Below are 21,580 nucleotides of genomic sequence, written 5' to 3' on the forward strand. Positions count from 1 at the left end.
ATTTTGAATCTTTATAATACAATCTCTAATCTCCAAGACTAAGTGTCAATACAATAATTCACTGCTGTATTCACTATATTTTAGCCCTAAAGTTATTATTGAAGCATACATTTAAAAAGATATATTCTCATTATTACTTAACTGCAGGAATAAAAGCCAATGAAATATATCATGATGTCTCCACTACTTCAGTTTATCTCTATGTTGAGTCAAGAAATGCGGTCACAATAATTTAAATATCAAAGCTGTTAACTATGTAACTGCTGGTCACAGGACATAAGAAAAGAAGAAATGATATGAAGATTGGCACAACCTGCCATAACTGACATTCTGTCTGGGTATCACAAGGGAGTGGGATGTGGGAAAATACCCTTGTATCCTCACTGTTTTTCCTCAGTCTGACCAATGAAGCCAAAAAGTCACAGGTGAGAACAGAGCCTGGGAAGCCTGAGCTTTACCAAGGGGATCTCAGTCCTATAGATCCAAGTCCTCATCCTGATCCCCTTGCATTAATGAAGGCTTGAACTACTATGGCAATGAATGTGAGGCCAAGCAGCTTCTTCCTTGGCTAGTTTAGTCTAGTCTAGTCTATTCCACAAATCCAAAATGGAGGGTGACTGGCACCTGGAGCATTGTATCCATTTTTAGGCACCACACTTTAAGAAAGATGTGGACAAATTGGAGAGAGTTCAGAGACGAGAAACAAAAATGATTAGACATAGAAAACATTACATGTAAGGAAAGGCTAGATTGAAGAATTGCAATTATTTAGCTTAGAAAAGTGAAGACTAGGGGCAGCGTTGATAACTGTCTTCAAATACACATAGGTCAGGGGTTGTCAACCAGGGGTACATGTCCCCCTGGGGGTACTTGGGAAGGCCCCAGGGGGTACGCGATGGTGGCGCGGAGAAGTGGGTATACTTGGGAAGCATGGGTGTAGGGGGTAGGACTGCCGCTACTGCCACCCAACACTTTGCACCAAGGTGGCGTGCTGCTTCCCCAAGCCCCACTCCTGCCTCGGCGGACCGGCTGCTGGGGGACCCCCCCCCTGCTTCTTGACCAGCTGCTGGGGGTACACTGACCAAAAAAGGTTGAAAACCCCTGACAGATTATTATAAAGAGGTTGGTGATCAGTTGTTTTGTGTCCAGTAGCAAAAGACAAGAAGTAATGGGTTGAAATTGGAACAAGGGAAAATTAGGTTAGATATTTGGAAGAACTTTCTAACTATAGGGGTGGTTAAGTACTGGAACAGATAACCTCCAGAGGCTGTGAAATACCATCTTGGGTCGTTTTTAAGATCAGTTTAGATAAACATTTGTCTGAGACTTCAGACAGCAATAACTGCCTTGAGCAGAGAGCTAGATTAGGTTACCTCCTCAGGTCCTTCCCAGCCCTATTTTTGCATGATGCTGTTCAGGTTCTTATACTATATTCATCACTTTAATATCTGGGTACCTACTGGTAGTTCACTAAGTGACATGATTAGTATCTCCCACATGTTTTTTGTTCTCTTAACATCTCCCTAAGGGAAGAAGCCTGTGCAGCTGAATGTTTTGTTTTTGATTTGTTTGGTTGTCATTTTTGAAAATATGTATGTCATGTATTTGAGATAGGGAGGCAAAGTCAAATAGATGTGCCTCCCTCTTGGAATGAAATGTGGTAAGGTTTGCCCTTAGTTCCTGTGGAATTGGTTCTGTGATCTTGGACTGGCCCCTGGGAAAGTTCTGTCTCCTGCCTACAGAAACTTTACCCTTGTTTTAAAGTGTTCCTTTTTGCCAGAGAACTGAAGATGTTGACCACAGAATTTGTTCCAGCACATTAGGTGGTCTTTGAGATGTGTTGGGCCTAGGCCATGGAACTTCTTGAAGATAAGGATTGAGACCTTGATGAATGGAATTTGAAATTCTGTATGTAGTCAGAGCAGAAAGGATGGGTTTGATGGGCCTACAGTAGTATGTATTACAGAGATGTGCTGCAGGTTTCTGTACTTATTAGAATTTTTTATGTGCTGCAGGCTTCAGGCCTAGCTACAGTGCACCACTGTAGTACAGGTAAAGGGTGACGGAAGTGTGAATAAGTGAGAACAGGTCCATAGTCAACCAGTGATGACAAAGGCACAGGCTGCCTGCTTCTTAGGATCACATTGCTGCAAACAAACTTACATTTGGTTTAAGTTTTATTTCACAGCCATAAGGAATAGAGACTTTTGTTTGTAATGAAAGCTGAGATTCTGACACCATTATGTAACTCTTGGAGCCAGAGCCTTAGTCATTTGCCTTTTGTTCCCATACCTTAATAATCCAGTCCTGTCCCAGGAGTAGGCAAACCCCAATCAGGGAAGCCAAGCTTGAGGAGCCCAGCAAAGCACATACTGATCATATCTTCAGCATCTTCATAGTCTACTGTGAGTGACATCTCATTTGATATACCAGGTGGGCAGAGCTTGTTGTGTGCATGAAGCTGGTTAGAGTGCTGTAACTTTTTTTTCAATATGAGCCTTGCCTTGGCCTTGTTGCTCAGCATTCCTGCTGTACTAAACCTCCCAGGCTCATTATGGGTTGCCTCCCTTCAGACTTATCCTTTTTCAGTCGGTCCTTCTAAAAATGTGATAGTAACAGAGGAAGTTTCAATCCAAAAAAATCTGAGTAGCCTTAGCTCTTTGCATGCCCCCTTTTCCTATATGCTCATCCTTAAGTTCCTTCAATAGGCAGCCAGCGTCTGGCTGATACTGACAAATTTAGGACTTGTAATTTGTTACCATTGCACTTCTGTTGTGCTAGCAATGATGGAGGATGTAGATGAGACAAAACTTAGGTGGATAGCATTTACTGTTATTCACCAGGAATTTTGCAGTAATGGTTAAATTAGGGTCCTAAATTTACCAATATAGATGTAATCAATACACATTCTCTTGATGATAATCACTCTAGTAAGTGTTTACCAGGCAGAGATTTATCTACTTCTTAGACCTTTACTGAAAATATCAGAGCAAATGTTTACTGTGCCCTGCTGCTGAATTCTGAATCGCTAACTCTTAATACCACCATCTACTGTATCTCCGGTCACAATCCTCATAACATAACCACTGGCCTTATGATGAACAAATGCTGGATAATTCCTTCAGAAGAAAACCATAACATTGATCCTGAGATAGCTTCATCACTGCCACAAAATAATGGAGCACATCCTATTTTGCTGGGATAGAGTAAACAACTAAGTTGTTCTTGACTGCTAAATCCTTAGCAGAATGTTGCTAACCTGCCCAAGTGTGGTTGATTTTTAAATTTTAATCTGCTTGCTGCTTCAGTATTTTTATGAATTTAGTGACTGTGAAAGGTACTGGCTTGGCAACTATGGGAACCAAAGCCTTCTGTTTGTCCACAGATTAATTATAGCAGGGGCAGTGGCAGAACAAACTTCTCCACAGTGCCCATGACCTTCAACCATGGGCTGAAGGGAGCACATCTGATGGTGAGAAAACAGTTTATTCTTCATGGCTATTCATTTTTTGCATGGATGTTCTGTGATACTTTTCTTTTAATATTTATGATGTTATTTTTATAGGGCTAGAATTAGATTTTCATATGGTAATTGTCAGGATTAATCGTATGGCAAAAATAATTGTCAATGATAGTTACTTCATTAATTTATTCCCTTACTGCCTACATTAGGCCCTAATCCTGAAGACACTTATATGTGTGCTTAACTTGATTAAAGTAGCCTCATGAATAGAACTAGTCACATGCATAAGGTTGTGCATGTACATAAGTGTATTCAGGACTGGAGCCTTGAACTCAGTATAGATGAACCTCTGCATTTGAGTGGAATAATACTGACATTAGTGTCAGATTAGGGGCCTCACATGTTAATTCCCTGGCTGGTGTTAAATCATTTGCTTTGTTGCTGCCTCTTCTGTTTTATGCAAGCCTGACTTAAATTAGGTTGTTCAATTTCTTCTCCAATGTCACGTATGGTAAATGTGATGGTATATAGCTTTTAGACTCAAGGCATATATAAAATCTTATTAAGTCTCACAATACCTTTGTGAAGTATGAAGTGCACTTTCTGTACCCATTTTACTAATGGGTAGGCCAGGGAGTAGGAAGATTGAATGAGTTGCCCAAGATAATGAATAAGTAGCAGACTAGGCACAGAATTTGATTGTTTATCCTTTTTTCTACTCTCTGCCTTTGTTTGTAAAATACGTAAAATTAAAGTTAGGGATTTTATATTGATGCATCTAATTTAAAAACAATAGGTGAAAACAAAAGGGAGAACAGCATCATGCCATTATACAAAGCTATGGTGTACTTACATCTTGAATACTGTGTGCAGTTCTGGTCTCTACATCTAACAAGGATGTAGTAGAATTGGAAAAGGTACAGAAAAGGGCCACCCACATGATCACAAGTATGGAGCAGTTTTCATACCAGGAGAGACTAAAAAAGCTAGGTAAGACTCCAGTTTGCAAAGACTGAGGGAGGACGTTATAGAGGTCTATAAAATCATGAAAGGTGTGGACAAAGTGGATAGGGAACTGTTATTTCATTCACCAAGTTCCTGAATACCAGAACTAGCGGGCACCTACTGAAATTAGTAAGAGATAGGTTTAAAGCTAACAAGGAACAGTACTTTTTTTACACAATGCACAGTAGACTTGTGGAATTCATTGCCACAAAGAGGTAGTAGAGGCAGATAGCGTAGCTAGGGTAAAAAATGAACAAGGCCAGTTCAGTTCATGGATGATTGACTATTAGTTGTTGAACTGGACAGTTGGAGATGTTTCCTTTGGCATATCAAAACTAATAATGGAGGCCAGGGAGGATAATGAATAGGGAATAGATCACTCCAGATCAGGAGTGGGCAAGATGGCAGATCCAGCCAGCCTCCATTTTCCAGCAACCCCTGTCTGTGTTGCTGTGGCCAGTTTCCATGAGACCTCACCGGTGGCGGTGCTGTGACAGCATGGGGCCAGGGTTTCCATGGAGACCGGCCCTAGCAGCACTGGCAGGGTGTGCAGCTGGGCGAGGAGCTGCTCTGGGGCCAGGGCTTGCAGTGGTGACAGCATAATCTGGAGCTGGGGCAGAGCTGCGATCTGTTGCTTGCATGCCCCTGCCCAGGGGCATGTGGGCAACAGATTGCAGCTCTGCCTCAACTCGAGACCATGCTGTTGTTGCTACAAGATCCCAGCCCTGGATTAGCTCCCTGCCCAGCTGCATACCTTGCCATCACTTCTGGGTCTGGTTTCCATGGAAACCCTGGCCCAGCACTGTTAGAGTGCCACCACTCTTGGGGTCTCCATGGAAACTGGCCACAGTGACATGGGCAGGGGCTGCTGGGAAATGGAGTCCTCTGCAGGCCTGATTTGGCTCACAGGCTAGACTTTGCCCACCCCTGCTCTAGATATATTGGTTCAATGGTGTCCTTTTAAAGCAGTAGTGCTTAATCTCTGGCCCACAGATCAGATCCAGCCTGTGGTACCATGCCATCTAGCCTGTGAGGCTCTCTCCAGATCCAGAAATTTGGCAGTGGGGAAGTGATGACACTGTTCCCCTTTGCCAAATCTCCAGACCTGTGGGGATCCCAGGGCCCAGACCCATGGATCTGGCACCCAATTTCAGTGTGCAGGGCTGGGAATGGGTGAGCACAGTGCTGGGTCCCCAGGACCCAATCTCAGTATGTGGGGGACATGAGTGGGTGGTGCTGAGCCCCTGACCCAATCCTAGTGTTCAGGGTGCTGGGAGGGAGCAGTACTGGACCCCAATCCTGGTGGGAGGAGGTCGTGTTGGCCCCTGGGACCCAATTATAGTAGGAAGGGTACAGCAGGGGGTAGACCCAGGGACCTAATTCTGATGAGAAGGGCATTGCTGGGCCCCCAGGGTCCAATCCTGGTATGTGGGGTAGGTGATCTGGCCTGCAGACAGATATTATGATACACCTGTGGCCAACAGGGTCAAAAGGTCGAGCACTGCTGTCCCAAAGCATTTGCTTCTGCCACTGCCATAGGTAGAATACTGGGCTAGATGGATCATTGGTCTGACCCATTATGGCACTTATATTCTTATGGGGACATCTTTGCAAATTAATATAAAGGCTAGTTTCCCTATTTTTGGGCACATTTTGGAATGTTGCATCCATTTATTTGCATTTCTTCCAAAAACCATGCCTCCAGCAATGAAATTATTGCTTCTCCACAATTTTAAATTGAGAGGTGTGAAGATGATGGAAGATGGAATTTCAGCAACAGTACAGTAAATGTCACTTGTCTACTGGTAGATAATGGAGTACCAGTCTTTTAAACAAAACCACATGTGTTCCACCTGTGGTTTACAGGTAGAAGATGGTGATAGCAAGGAGACTGCAAAAGTTCATGGATATGGCCCACATTATTTTTTGGTAAACTTATGAGAGATGCTGTGTTTCTGTGGCTTTCCTTTATCGCAGTTGCATAGTAGTACAAAGTGAAGAATAATAGAGAACAAAGCATTACTGGGTGTTTGGGATTTCCACAGTCCTTCCTATCTTTGTGGTACTGTTACCATAGAGATAGGAATATTGGAGATTAACCCTCTCCCAGCTATTTACAAAATTGGTCTTGGAAGTACAAGTGTATCTAGGCATGGGAGTCCTCTATACTGAAAATTAACAATACAGCCCTGTGTCAATAATTACTTCAGTACTCGTGGTATCATAAATAAGGTATCCTTTACCAGAACTAAATACTGTTACAAGTTATTCATTGTACTGTATTGTTAAAAAAAATGATATTCCTTTATATTTAAACCAAAAGGTAAATAGCAAACAAACTTATACAACATGTATTGATTAAAAACAAAAAAGAGGACATTTGTTTTCTTAATGTGGATTTTGTAGTTTGTTTTCTTGATCTTAGATACTTTTTTTTTACTTTCTTGAGACTTCATTCAGCAAAACACATTTTATGTACATAACTTTAGGCATATAATTATTCATATTGTATTTCAACAAGGCACTTAAGCTTGTGCTTAAGTCACATTGCCTACAGTACTGCTTAAGACTGTGTTTTATGTTCGGTAAATGCTTATGTGCTTTGCTGAACAGGGACTGTTGTCCTCACACCCTTACAGTTAAGCACATATGTAAGATTGTTTTTTCAAAACTGCTCAGAATTCATCTATCTCTGACTTCGCTGGGAAAAATCCCATCCTGAAGGCTTTGCTGAGGTGAGGCAGAGGTGTTTCCTCTTTCAATATATCCTCTTTTCTTTCTTTAATTTACTTTTAGTTCCTTGAAAATTCTCACATACTCTGTTTCCTCCTAACCTTTCCTTTTATGTTCAGCTTCCTTTAACCATTGTGTGCTTACTATTTCTTTTTCTCTCTTCTCTTACTGGAAGTTTTATGGCTGTCAGTATACTTTTTTTTCTTCATTTTTTTTCCTTTTGTCAATTGTCCAAAGCCAACTGCCATTAGACCCTTTTGGTTTCAACTCTGTCTTTTCTGTTAGACACACAAGCTAAAAATGTTTTGCTACAGAAGTAGAAAGGAAAAGAGAGTCACGATGTGTGTAACATGAGAGAGAGAAGCATGATCTAAATATTCTAAAAAATTATTGCACAGCACAGATAATTAAATGCTAATTTCAGGCAATGAATATTTAGGTGACTTTTTAACAACCACTGTATTTACTCTGCAAAAGTCAATGCACACTGAGAATATTTAATTGAACTTGATGACACTTATTTTACTGAAATGTCTACCACTTTATTTTAGGTCTTGGGAGAGGCAAAATGAGAGTAGAAGAGAAGCAGGAAGTTTTAGAGAAAGGAGAGAAGTGCAGTGTATTCCATACGCCTGCTAACTTCAGTCCCGGTGAGTACAAAGACTACCCAGGAAGTTTATCTCTGTTATTTTGTCATCAAGTGACATATGTTTAGGGCCCTGTGGCACAGCAATGGCAAAATTTATGGGAACAACTACATTTTCTGGACTTATTTTGACTATGTTTCATTTCTACTTTCCTGTTCTATTTCACTGTTAAACCACAAACACAGTTTGGTTCATAGTTTACAACACAATTGACATAAAATGTATTGTTGGTTTTTTTTACAATGATTATTTTTGAGGATGGGTTTTTGGTAGCCTTTCTGTGTGGCTCAACTCTGCTTGCCAGTCTGTGACTCTCATGCTACTCTCTAAATCCAGATTAGACCATCTTCTTCCTGTGCATGTCAGAGAAGTGGGGCTTGTGGTTAGCTTCAAGTGTCTTGTCCACATGGCTCTCCAGACCTCAGCTACTGCTGTTTTCTCGGTTGTCACATTTTTCAGCCTACACTTTTGGCTCTCACTCAGTGACTGGAAGCTGGACTCCAGCTCTGGTTCTTTGAGACACCTACTGCCTACCTACATGAAACAGAGCAGAAAGCATGCACAGTAATCCAGCCACAGAATCACAGAACACCCATTTTACGTTCTGTAATATGTAATTGGATTTTAAAAAGTGTCCAGGTGACTGTTTTTAAATTTGACATATGTCACTGAAATGTACATTTTATTTTTGCCTTTTTGTCTCAAATGAAAAACTTATTTGTCAAATCAAGGATTTCAAATCATATAGCCCTTTTTTTGGAGCCAGAGGGTATCAAATCCAGGACGCTGGGTTCACTGGAATTATAAATGCAGGCACATGCTTTACTTGCTTCACTGTATTGTCCCAGAGACCTGGCAAGGGATAGGAAATTATAATAATCTTTACTCTTTCATCACTGTAGAGCACAGGTTTCTTTTCAGTTTCATGTCTCTGCCAGCTCATCATAATAGAACTAGTGGGGAAATATATAAATAGTTTGATACTTGAGAATCAAACACACTGTCCCTCATGTTTCTATTTGCTTTTCGTTTATCAGCTGGTTTCTTAGGTTGTCGCCTTTGTTTTTTCAAACTGCTAGTTATTTCTGTACTGATGTGCATGTTAAAGAAGGGGAGAAATGTCTTATGCATGTTTCTGGGAACATGTTAAATACGATGATAGGTATTGATAGTCTATCTTGTCCAGCACCAGAAGTCAAATGTTAATTGATGATGTCCATTACAAACATGTATTTAAAAGGTCTGCAGCTTTCATCCATAAACATTATATCTGTTCACATTTTCCTTGTAAGGACTCAATTTAGAAATTAAAAAAAACCCTGAATAGAAGTTGTATGTGAATAGTGAAAAGTGTTTACTTGTTTTACTTGTTTAAAATGATGCTTTATACTTCTTGCACACTAAGCATCATTGATTTAAAAGCTTAAGTTTAGCAAACAGTCAATAATACTTGTTTTCCATAATAATTTTTGTTTAAAATATCTGACAAATTTTAACTTTAAAAATTGACTAGTGTTAAGCTGCCTTTTTTTGGTCACGTATTTTCTAAGGCCCTTGATCTTGGAAGCTGCTTTCTGCAGTCAGGTCCCTGTTACAACATGGAGTTCATTAGAACTCTGCTGCCTAAGAGTCTGCCTCTGTGGAACAGATTTTAAAATCAGAATCTAAATGGGTATTTTCACAATAGAACAATAAAATTGGAGTAACTGGTGATTAAGAAATAATGTTTAAAAACATCTAAATCCATTTTTATCCAGCATAGTAAAAGCTCCCTTGTTGTTAATAAGTATTTTATTAGTTGATACATAGTCCCATAAGAATTTTTTAATCAATATTACTTAAAAAAGGAAATTAAATAAAAAAATACTAAACATGATATATAAACTTCTTTACATGCATGCAACTTCTTTATATAATAAATAACAGGCTGTGAAAGGCATTAATGGATGTTAATAATTTAAACTGTTTATCTTCTTATTTTTGCAGATGCATGAAGGAACGAACTCCTCTCTCATTACTACTGCTTTCACATAGACCCTGATTCTATATTTGACTTTGTGGGTGGGACCATATTTGTCAAGGAGGCTTTACACTGGTGCAGGGATCTGTCCATATGAAGTCAACCACAGGATCAGGGCCCTAGTATGACTCTTCACTGTGCATTCTGTTGGTGAAATCATATATACCATTGAATTATGCTGGAACCTGCCTATTGGAATAATGTAAGTCCTGTTTTTCCCCCAGATTTGTTTTAGATATGAAATAATACTAAAACATTTTTCTGCTTAGAGTAGTTATAGCTTCTTGTTCTCTAAATAAATTTGTGATTTGGGGATTAATCTCATTCACATGTGCTCCTCTAATTATGATTTCATGCCAATATCAAGTCATACACCATATTTTATCGTATACCACCCCACCCCAAGTAAGATACAAATCTCATTTTTAGAAGGCAGAGTGTAGAAAAAAGGGTTTTTCTAGAATCATCATGACCTAAAGCTGGCTTTTTCATGAAGACACTGTGCTGCAAAATGGCTGCCAACTTTTCTCTCCCTGCCAGGAAGAAGGAGGGGCATTCATACCAATGTTAACCCTTTCACAGTCACTCTCAAATTAGCATCAGTTTTTGGCAAGTTTTATTCCATAACACGGATATGGGGGATATATAGTACGGAGGAGACACTTACATCTTCATGCATTGAAGTCCTGGCACAGAAAATTGCCTTCTCCACTTAAGACATGCACCCCAATTTTGGAGGGCTGATTTCTGGGGAAAGGATGTATGTGGTATGCGAGTAAATATGGTAGTCTTCAGACCATGTACTTATTGGTACTAAGGTTTTATGGATATTTGGTAAATTGTTAAGAAAGTTCCATTGGAGTAATTGAATTTGTGAATAATAATACATCAACAATGGAAAAGGACACTGGGGAAAAATATGGATTAGGAAGTTTGAATGAATCTAAGAAACCCTTTTTTAGTTTACTTTTAGAAACCTTTAAAGTATGTGTGCTAGACATTTCATTATTCTCTGGATAATTTACTGTGTAAATGTTGGGCACTGTAGGGTATAGCCTCTTGGTAGAAAAATATGATTTTCTGTCTCTTTTCACTTTTATAAATATTACTGTATTTACTTGAATCTAAGTTGACCCCGAATTTAAGACACTCCCTCCAATAATTAGATTCTATATATGGAAAATTTATTGTTAGAATTTTCTAGGTATAGAATTATTGGGGGGTTGTCCCTGCCACTGCAACAACAGGAATAGCAGTGGAGGGGGGCAGATGTCCCCCTTACTCTCTGTCCTCTCTATTTCTTCCCACTCTCCAGTCTTTACCTATTCCCACTCCCCCACCACCTCACTGTCAGATAGTGCTTAGGCTCTGTTCCCTCCCAGAGCACAGCACATAAAAGCGAAGCCCCTGTTGGCCATGGAGCGGGTTAGTGCTGCTAATTGGTCAGGTAGGGGCCATGCAGCAGTGTTGGCAAGGGACAGAATTTCCATGTACTCTGTGCCCAGGAGGTTATCCAGCTTGAGCTGGAGGTGAGCTGCCCCTGATAGTAAGGCAGGAGAAGAAGGCATGGGGGTGGGGCAGAAGCTACAGAGGGCAAGCAGTGGGTGGAGGGACAGGAGGCTGCTGTAGGTCTGACTCTGGCCCTGACCCATGCTCAGAGCCAGAGTCAGAGCTTCAGAAGCCATCCCCCTACCCCTGCACTTTGTGTGCGAGTTTAAGACAAGGGGCTTTTCCTCCCATGCTGACTGGGGGGGGGCAGGGGGGGGGACGGGACGGGACACACGACACGACACACACCTCATCTTAGAATCAAGTAAGTATGGTAAATCTCTCAGTTGTTTTATATTCTCATGCACAAACTTTTTGAAATTTTCAGGAAGTCCTTTAAAAAATTGTTATGCAAATACCCCTAGTGGAGCTACAGCTCAGAAATTTACTAATAGACTTGTTTTCTTTTGGGTTGAATATAAGAATATTAATAAATATGTACTTGCACTTTGTCTTCCAATGAAAGTTGGCTCATCTAAACGATGCTGATATGGAATTATAAGTAAATTTAATCAGGTGTGCTGATTAACTGTAAATGACGGGGCAGGAACTATCTTTTGTGGTACCATCACATTCTTACTTTTTAATTAATAGTAATAATTCTGCTGTCATATGTCGTTGCAGTCACACGGAGTGATTACAAATTCCTACCTTTGGATTGCAAAGGAAGTGCTCTCCCTACCACTGTCAGTCCAGTGGCTGCCAAGACTCATGTTCTTCATAGAATCATAGAACATTAGGGTTGGAAAAGACTTCAGGATGTCACCTAGTCTAACCCCCTGGTCTAAGCAGGATCAGTTTTATGTCTAAATGAGTAGAAACTGTAGGCTGGGGGGTCTCTTGGTGTAATTATGATAATACTGTAACACTCTCCACCTGTGGTGATATTATTTATTTCCTTTTTGATGTTCAGATATTAATAAGCCTTTTTTGAATTAGGTCCTATTAACTGGAGAACGTAAGAGCATAAGAAGTGCCATACTGTGTCAGACCAATAGTCCATCAAGCCCTGTATCTCATCTCCGATGGTGGCAGGGGTCGATGCTTTAGAGGGAGAGCACTGAACTGAATATATCTAGAGCAGGAGTGTCAAAAATCTGGTCCTCAGCCACATCATCCAGTCCCTGGTGCTGGCCATGTGTCTGGAGCTGACCTGTATGTGGCGTGTGCAGGACCAGCCCTGCACGCAGGGCCCAGGACATGTGCCTCATGTAGTAGCTGCTCCAGAACCTGTGGCACCCCGTAGGGCTAGTCTGGGACTCCCTCTCTCCGCATGCCAGATCACGTGTCCACAGCACCCACTCTGACTGGTTTGGGACAAAAGCTATCCAGGGCAGGTGCCATGTGCAGTACAGGTCCCAGAATGGGTGCTGGATATGGCACAATCCTGGACTGTCCAGACTGCATGCTGGGTGTGGTGTGTGGATGGGGGCATGGTTCATGGGTACCACCTATGTCATCCAGAGCTCACTCTGACTGGTCTGGGATCTGTACAACATGCGGTGCCCACCCTGGACCATCTGGAGCAGGCACTACATATGGCACAAGTGCTGGATTGGCCAGAGCAGGCGCCATGTGTGGCATAGTCCTAGATTAGTTGAAGCAGATGTCCAGCATGCAGTGGGAAGAGGAGGGTCCATAGATTGAATCTGGTCCATGGGGCTGGCCCTGCTCTATTCATTTAGCCCATGGACCGGGACCATTCCTGTGCCACTCATCTGGCCTGTAGGGTCAGATGAGTTTGACACCCCGGATCTAGAGCAATCTGTCCCTCCTATTACCCTCCCTGGCATCCACCATTATTGGTTTAGAGATGCCAGAGGAAACATCTCCAACTGTTCTGTTCAATGGCTATTAAAAATATATGTGTCATCCATGAATTTATCCAGTCCCTTTCTGAACCTGGCTATGCCATCTGCCTCCACCACCTCCTGTGGCAATTAAATCCACAAGTTCACTACACATTGTATAAAAAAGTACTTTTTCTTGTTAGCTTTAAACCTGTCACTTACTAATTTCAAGTGGTTCCCTCTAGTTCAGGGGTGGCCAACCCACAGCTCTGGAGCCACATGCGGCTCTTCAGAAGTTAATATGCATCTCCTTGAGTCTTTGTACAAGCACATGGTGACCAGCTTCCATAGCCATTATGTTACGTCATGTGATGTGACTGCTCTCAGTGAGCACATTACTCAGTTTGGACTTGGAAGTTTGGACTCCGGAGCCGTGGGTTGGCCACTCCTGCTCTAGTTCTTGTATTCTGAGACATGGTGAATAACAGTTTCTTCTCCCCTTTGTCCACACCCTTCATGATTTTATAGACCTCTGTCATATCCTCCCTCAGCCTTTTCCTTTCCAAACTGAAGAGTTCTAGCTTTTACAGTCTCACCTGGTATGGCAACTACATCATACCCCTAATCATTTGGGTTGTGCTTCTTTGTACCTTTGCCAATTCTACTACATCCTTTTTGAGATGTAGAGACCAGAACTGTACACAGTATTCAAGTTGTAGGTACACCATGGATTTGTATAATAGCATGATGCTGTTCTCCGTTCGGTTTTCAATTCCTTTCTTAACGATGCCTAGCATTTTATTGACTTTTTTGGTTGCTACTGCTCACTGAGCTGTTTTTAGAGAACTATCTGCAGTAACTCCAAGGTTTCTTTCATGAGTCGCAGTAGGTAGTTCAGAACTCAGCACTGTGTACATATAATTGAGGTTATTTTTTCCCCTTGTGAACTACCTGTTGACATTGCAGTTAATTTACCATTTTTTGAGATCTGGCAAATTTTATTTTGGATCCCAAATATCATGTGTTACCACTGTACCATGCTGGCTTCCAATGATATATCACATACACTTTTATGTGTTATGCTAGGTGTCCACCATAATCTAAAACAAATGTGTGCTTCCTCACAAAAAATCCTTTTCAGCCCCAGAAAGTTAAAACAGCAGTAATAAGTGATGAGTAAAAGTAGTGCAAGAGTTTGCAGTTTTTAGAGTTGTTGTGGAAAAAATGATGAGTCATATACAGTAAATGGGAATACATGTGTATTACTTCACACATCTCCTATCAACTCCCTCCTTATTCCCAAGTGGACCAATGTATGAAAATTACCCTTGGTAGTGTCCTCTTCTCCCTTTCTAGTTAGATCTTAGGATCTTCTACTAGGCTGCTACTCTGTCCTCTGTGATACTTGTCATCAGGTAGCCTGTGTCTGTTCTGTTAAGCAAAAACTTATCTGTATTCACTGCATCACCGTTTTTTCTCTTGGTCACCAACTTTAATTTGAGTCTTGTACTAGGTCTTTGCATCCAGGTGAAGTCTGCCTTGAAGATTATTTCTGCATAATATTCTGCATATCAGTTCTAAGCTATGGCCCCTTTTCTCACTCTGTACAGTTTAATCTCCCACCAGGCTTTCATTATCGTGTATCTTGACTACTTCAGCATCCTTTTCTCTGGTTTTGACAAGTGCATGTCCCCTGCTCATAGTCATTCAGATAATTCAAATAGATCATTTTCTGAGTCTATTTCTTTGACAATCACTCCTCTCTTTGTATCCGTTTTCTCCAGGACATCACAAATAAACCATTTGCCTTCATTTTCAATGCCCTGTGTAATCTGCTCTGCCCAACCTTTCATCTCTTGTTCAGCATCAAGAGGTTAAGTCTTATGATACCAGCCTTCATCACTTCTTGGCTAACCTTGTGAACACCTTTATGTTTCCTCCCATGTTGCCTCTTGTGCTTGGGAGGAACTCCCTGTAAATGTCTGTGAAGCTCCTTATTATCTTCCTTCAAATCCCTCCTTAAAACTCTTGTGCTCTGATGTTTACACAAAAAAAGTGGCAGTGGTTCAGCTGTTGATGTGCTGAGACCACTGCCTACTGTGCTGACTAGTGTCAGAATGTTTTTCTGAACTACCCCATCAATTTGTATCCATCTGTTTTCTCTTGTCTAATATGTAGATTGTAAGTTCTTTGAATGAAGACTGTCTTTTATACAATGCTAGCACTGGGGAGTGGTCCATGGCTGGAGCTGATAGCACTATGGGAATGCAAACAAATAAATAATATCTAATAAGCTCATCTGTAGAGTTGGCAAATGGCACTGGTACCATCCTTGGTATCAATATGGAAATGTTTACAAGCCCATGATGAAGCTCTTTGAGTTTTGCAGGAGGGGGTTGGGGATTGTAGCTGGGAAAATGGAGTGTGTGAGTACTACCTTCTCTCTTATAATTCCTACAAAAACAACATTAACAGAGACAGAGGCAATGAGGGAGCTACAACTATTAGTACTAACAACATCTTTTCTGAAAATGAAATAACGGAACAACTTTTAGGGGGAACTGATGATCTCCATCCAGTGGCTTGCTGTTCTACTTCCTTCTCAACAAGGACAACTGTATGTAGTGATGGGTAAAATGGAGATGTGCCATTAATTTTTCTCCTCCTCACCATCACCTGCTACACCGAGAGCGGTTGACCATGCCCAAGGAACTATTCCTTATGAAAGGATTTGTCTGCCGTTGGCAGGATGCAGCTGGTAGCTCTACCTTTAATCTGTTCGTGCTGCAGAGGGTTTTTTTTGCTACTTTGCAAGTTTTTATAGCTTGCTTTCCTTTCTGCATGTTACATTGTTCCATGGAAGTACAATGCTTGCAGGCAGCTACACAGCAGTCTCCCAGTCTACTAGCACAGACTTCAAAGGCTGTGGCTGTGAGAGCAGTAGATCGAAGTTGCTTCCTAAATTGGCAACAACATCACAAAATTACTTTTTTAATTTTTGGAATAAGATAACTCTTCCTATCTTGCAAAATGGAGATGACAGCTTTGCAGAATGAGGTGAAATCAATTAAATAATTACTGCCTCTAATAACAATAGAACTATCACATATAGGTGTCAAAGAAAATTATTTTGAAACTGCTGTGCTGAGGGACTCCTCTAAAAAGCTGCTAATGTAAAAGAAGTAGTCTGCTCTCTCTGCTTGTAAGTATAGCATGGAGTAAATGCACACAAATCTGTAATTATGGAGGAGTAGAGTAAAGTGGCTAAAATGAATCAATCAGAATCACTGTGTACTCAGTCAAGGAGCACAGGGCAACATGTGACTACATTGCCTTTAGAATAAAATGCAAAAGCACAAAGTGAAACAGAAAGACATGAACTGAAATAAAATAACCAGTTGAATTTTGAGTCATCATGACATTTTTTTGTCAAAAATTATGTCCAAATCGACACAATTTCATATTTTTTTTCAGTTTCACCAAAATTTAGCCTTAATTACAGTGTTACCATAGGTCTTTGATGCAGCTAGATAATGATATAACTTTGGCTATTCCTTAATATGGTAAGTGAAGATACTACTATCAGGTTGTACTAAGTTACACATTCCACATGGGTAATACTATTTTAGATCCACAGAGGTAGTCATATATACTAGACTTGAGAAATCCACTCACCCTGGATAAGTGGCAGGCTTACTAGGTCAAATGAAGGGACCTACACCATCAATTGCTGCAGAAACAAGGTTTTATTTAGAAATAAAGTAGGTTTATAATTCTTACTGTAAAAAAATAACTTTTCACATAAGAACCAAATATAAATGGTAGTGTCACTTTCCTAAATCTACAAGCTCGGTGTCACTGATCCCCCGTGCCAGACCTTTGCAGGCCAGATCAGACCTCTTTGTGGGCTGATCTGGCTGCCGGCTGCAGGACTAGTGGAGCTGTTAATACTCATGAAGCAGCCAGAATATTCTGGAGGGTAAGAGAAGAGACAGAATGTTCCTTATATCTTTTACCAGTTAGATGGGATAGAGCTTCATATTTATAAGACATATACTAGCTAGAGACTGATATGAAAGAGGACATTCTGGTAGAAATCTCAGAACACACCTTTTTCCTTGTGGCAGAGCAAGCTCTTTCTAGTATTAGAGTTGGGTTTTTTACTAAGGCATGTCCCTTGAACCTTACTGATAGTCCTACACTCTTACCATTCATATCTATTTCTTGGCTTCTAACCAGCATTTTTCTAGAAAATGCAGTCAAGGAATAGAATTTCTCAACTCTATTAGCTGAAAATGTTTATTAGGTTTTGAACATACAGTAGAATTTATGTTGCCAGATAGAAGTATTTTAAACTTTACATTTTGTCACATTTGATGTGTGTGACATTTCCATATGAGAAATAATATTCTTTTTGTAATTTGTGGTTGATACATTTACAAAATCTTAATTGCAGCTGGTCAGCCTGTTATCATTATCCGTGTCTCTATTTAGTGTAGATTCCAAAAATGGTAATGAAGGACGATAAAATGTATTTGTTCTTGGTATAAGGCCACTGTTTTTTCTATAGTAAGGATTTCCTGTATTTTATTATTACTTGTTTATATTGCTGTAGCACGTAGGAGTTTTAAGTATAGGCAAGTTCCTCATTGCATTAGATGCCATAAAAACACACAAACAAAAAATAGCCCTGGAGATTTGTTCTGTTCCAAACTGAGCTAACATACATCCATGTACTAAAAGTAATTGTGTTAAATTATTTTAAGAATAATTAATACATTATAGGCCTTATTCAAAGTGGTATGACTCACTGCTTATATTGAAACAAATCTGGTTTCTTAAACATCTTAGGGCCTACTGCAGGGGTTGGTAACATTTGTGCCAAAATACCTGCAACCTTGACTTGTAAGATGTTAATGTGGCAGGGGCAGACAGTGAGGGAGCCTTAAGGGGCCCAATCCTTGTTATAGCAGTGCAGCCCCGGCCCCTTTCCCCAGGTCTGAGTGGTAAGCAAAATGCCTTCATGTGCCATGGTCTGGCACGCGTGCCAGGGGGTTGCCTATCACTGGCCTACTGCATTTGAGAAATTGTGTATAATGGCATTTTAAAAGCAAGTTTTTAAAATTGGCAAGTTTGCACATCTGTCTAAACATTCATGTTTTATATTTTCATTTGTACGCTTTAATAAACATAAGGGAAAAAAAGAAGGTTTTCAGTATGTTTTCATATTGGTCTGTTGAAAAATCTGTTGTTAGTGCTTCATGATTTCATGCTCTTTTGCAGTTTTCCAAGCTGTGCATTTCTTTTCTCTCCCCCCACCCCAATATAACTGTTTTCACTTTCTCACTTACTTTGGTAGATTTCCCACTTATTTTCTTTAGCAAAGGAAAGCCTATTTTTATCGTTTTGTTTTTCCATCTACATGTTAGCTCTCCTTATGCAAGATACAATTCCAACACATACTTACATTCATTGCCTTTCAAGTTAAGAACGTATCTACTATTTATACTATGGCTCTGATTCAGCAGACTTTTTTTAGTGAAATACCATTTTCCTGTCCTTCCACCAACAATCTCTTCCAGTTCTACATATGTTGAGGATGCTAAAAGGTATATCCATATTTTTTTCTGTTTATACATATTTAGTCAGAAGTTGCCAGGCAGGGGTGGATCAAGGGGAGTGGGGTGCTGCACTGGTGCACTTGCACCCCACTTTGATTCCTGGTCCACCCAAAGTTTAAAACCAACACACCTAGCAGTAGCAGTAGTTTTTCTAGTCAGGCAGTGCTAAGGTAGTCAGTTGACTTCATAGCTTAATCTACCCGATCCCTTCTAAGCTCTTCATTTTACAGCTGTTAATGACCCTATCTTCTTTTTTAATGGTCTTGATGCTTCACAAATGATGCTATTCTTTATTCTGCTCTCTGTTAGCTGCTCTTGGTAATGAAGCTCCTATTTCACAGCCATGCAGATTGGTTTTAACTCATTCCAATGAATTTGTAGTTGTTTTTGCTTCAATCTTAAACTGAATAATACAGTCCTAAGCCTCTAGCATATTAGTAAAGCTTCTTTTTAACTGGAAAAACTGTTGTTTCGTAAGTGATGATGCACCTCACTATCTTATCTGCACACCTCTTTTTAAAATTCCAGATCCACACGTTTTCAGGTATAAATTTAGTTATTCAAAAGTAAATTCATAATAGGCTTTTTTTTCCAGACTTATTAAAACTCATCCTTATTGAAAACAAAACTAGATATTATTCTGTTTCTTAAGTTAGAGTTGAACTCTTCTTGTCTATAGTGACCTAATTATCATCTCTTTTTTTTCCCCTCTATGTATATCATATGCCTGGAACTATGTGACAGTTGGTTTAGTTTATGCTAAAGTATGTTATACTTTGTAATATTCTGTTGTCTTACTAAATAGATGAAAATTGCTTTTTTAAGGCTGCAGGCCTTTACAGGATCCTATAGCAGATTTTCTGTAAGGTTCCCTTTGTAGAACTGAGAACTTGTATTTTATTTAATATTTTACTATATGTCCATAAACTTGTGTGTTAGATATCCGGTTACATGATGTCTTTACAATTTCAGTTCAGTGGTTAATTAATTTGTGTGTCCTTTAAGACCTGAGGGTATAAACACTTATGAAGAGGTCAGTAATAATACAATATGGCAGTAAGTTTTTAATTTTCTACTCAGTGTCTGTAAATCTGTTGACATTTCTATTCTGCCATACCTTATTCAGATAGATTTTCTAAGATGCAAAATGTTAAATTGCTTAAAGATGTAAGTTATATGTCAAGGGCTCTAAAATTTGAATGCACTGTTATTGCATGTCATATGTGATTTTAACGTTAAAATACAGCAGAAGTTCATGCTTAGTGAACACTGGCAAGTTGGAATGCTTGATAAAAGGTGTGATGTACTACCTACCCTAAGTGAATCTCACTGGTACAATAAATTTTACTTTATATAATCATTTTGGTATTGCACCATCACTTCTCAGCCTTTTGGCTAAGATGACATGAAATGATGTAATAATTTTATTTAAAGTTCTTTTTATGTTGGATTTGATCGAAAGGGAAATACATCAGATTTTTTATGACTGCGTATAGACAGCAAAAGGTATTCTTTGTTAGAGAAGAAAAATACTTACATATTTGTATAAAATATAATTTATAGTCAAGGTTTTGCCTATTTTATTTAATATAAAATAATTTTTAATTATTTAATGATCTCCTTTTAAAGTATTTAAATACATAAATAATATAGGATTTGGCATTACATACATGCTTCTGAAAAGTGGCTAGTGAAGGATGGAAGTAGATATGTAGGTCTTGTAATAGATATTTTATAGTTTTATAATAGAACATTTATACCAGGTGCTACAATATAGGCCAGTCCTGCGAAGAACACTATATAGTCTGCTCTCCAGGCAGAATCCTTTTTAAGACTTAAATCCCATCCTATCTTCTAAAGTTATTATAGTGTAAATATATTTCCATTACAGATGTACTAATGTTCAGTATTTTCAAAACTTTATACTTTTGTAATACATGTTTTTATCCATGTTAATACTTAAAAATCTATTCAATAGTTTTGAATTTACATGTGTGTAAAAAGGAAGAAGATTCTTTTAAGATGCTTCCATTTCACAACAAAATATAGTATGCAAAATCCCTAGTTGGACAGCCTTGTCTTTTGGTATTAAATGGTGCTCTTAATCATTTTGGCCATGCTGATTTGTTAATGGTACTGGTAGAAAACTGAGATTTACTAAATCTTGGGTCCTGATTCTGGTCTCATCATACTGGTTCAAATCAGTTGCAACTCCACAGATATTAATAAAATCAACATAAGAAAGGCCTCAATATTTTCTTTGACTTCTGAAACATGGTGGGCACAGTAAAGTGCTGAGCCCCAGCGAAATCAATGAGAATTAAGGGTCTTGGGGGGTACCTTCACCAGTATCCAGTCTACAGTATTCTAGAGATCTGGTTTTCAGAACATTTTTTATCTTCACTAGTATACTGAACATAGGTGAGTGGGGAAGGGCAATTTAAAAGGAAGAAACATCTCAAACATGAAGGGAAGGGAAATGATATTCCTGCACAGACAGAAAGGAAAGGTGAAAAACAGTGTATGAAAAACAACATCAAAACATGGAGAAAGGAGAAGAGCCAAGTGAGTATGCATGTTAGCTTTCTATACTTAGTCCTCAGAAAATATTTTCCATTTGTTACATAAGGATTTATTTTTGCACAATTGAAGCTTTACTATCTTGGTTAACTATTGTACAACAGTCTGTCTATTAAAAACACCATCAGGGTTACTTCTAAGTAAAGATTTTGTAAGTGACTTATGTGGAGACA

The sequence above is a fragment of the Alligator mississippiensis genome, chromosome 1 (genome assembly GCF_030867095.1).
Source record: "Alligator mississippiensis isolate rAllMis1 chromosome 1, rAllMis1, whole genome shotgun sequence".
Classification (NCBI taxonomy): Eukaryota; Metazoa; Chordata; order Crocodylia; family Alligatoridae; genus Alligator; species Alligator mississippiensis.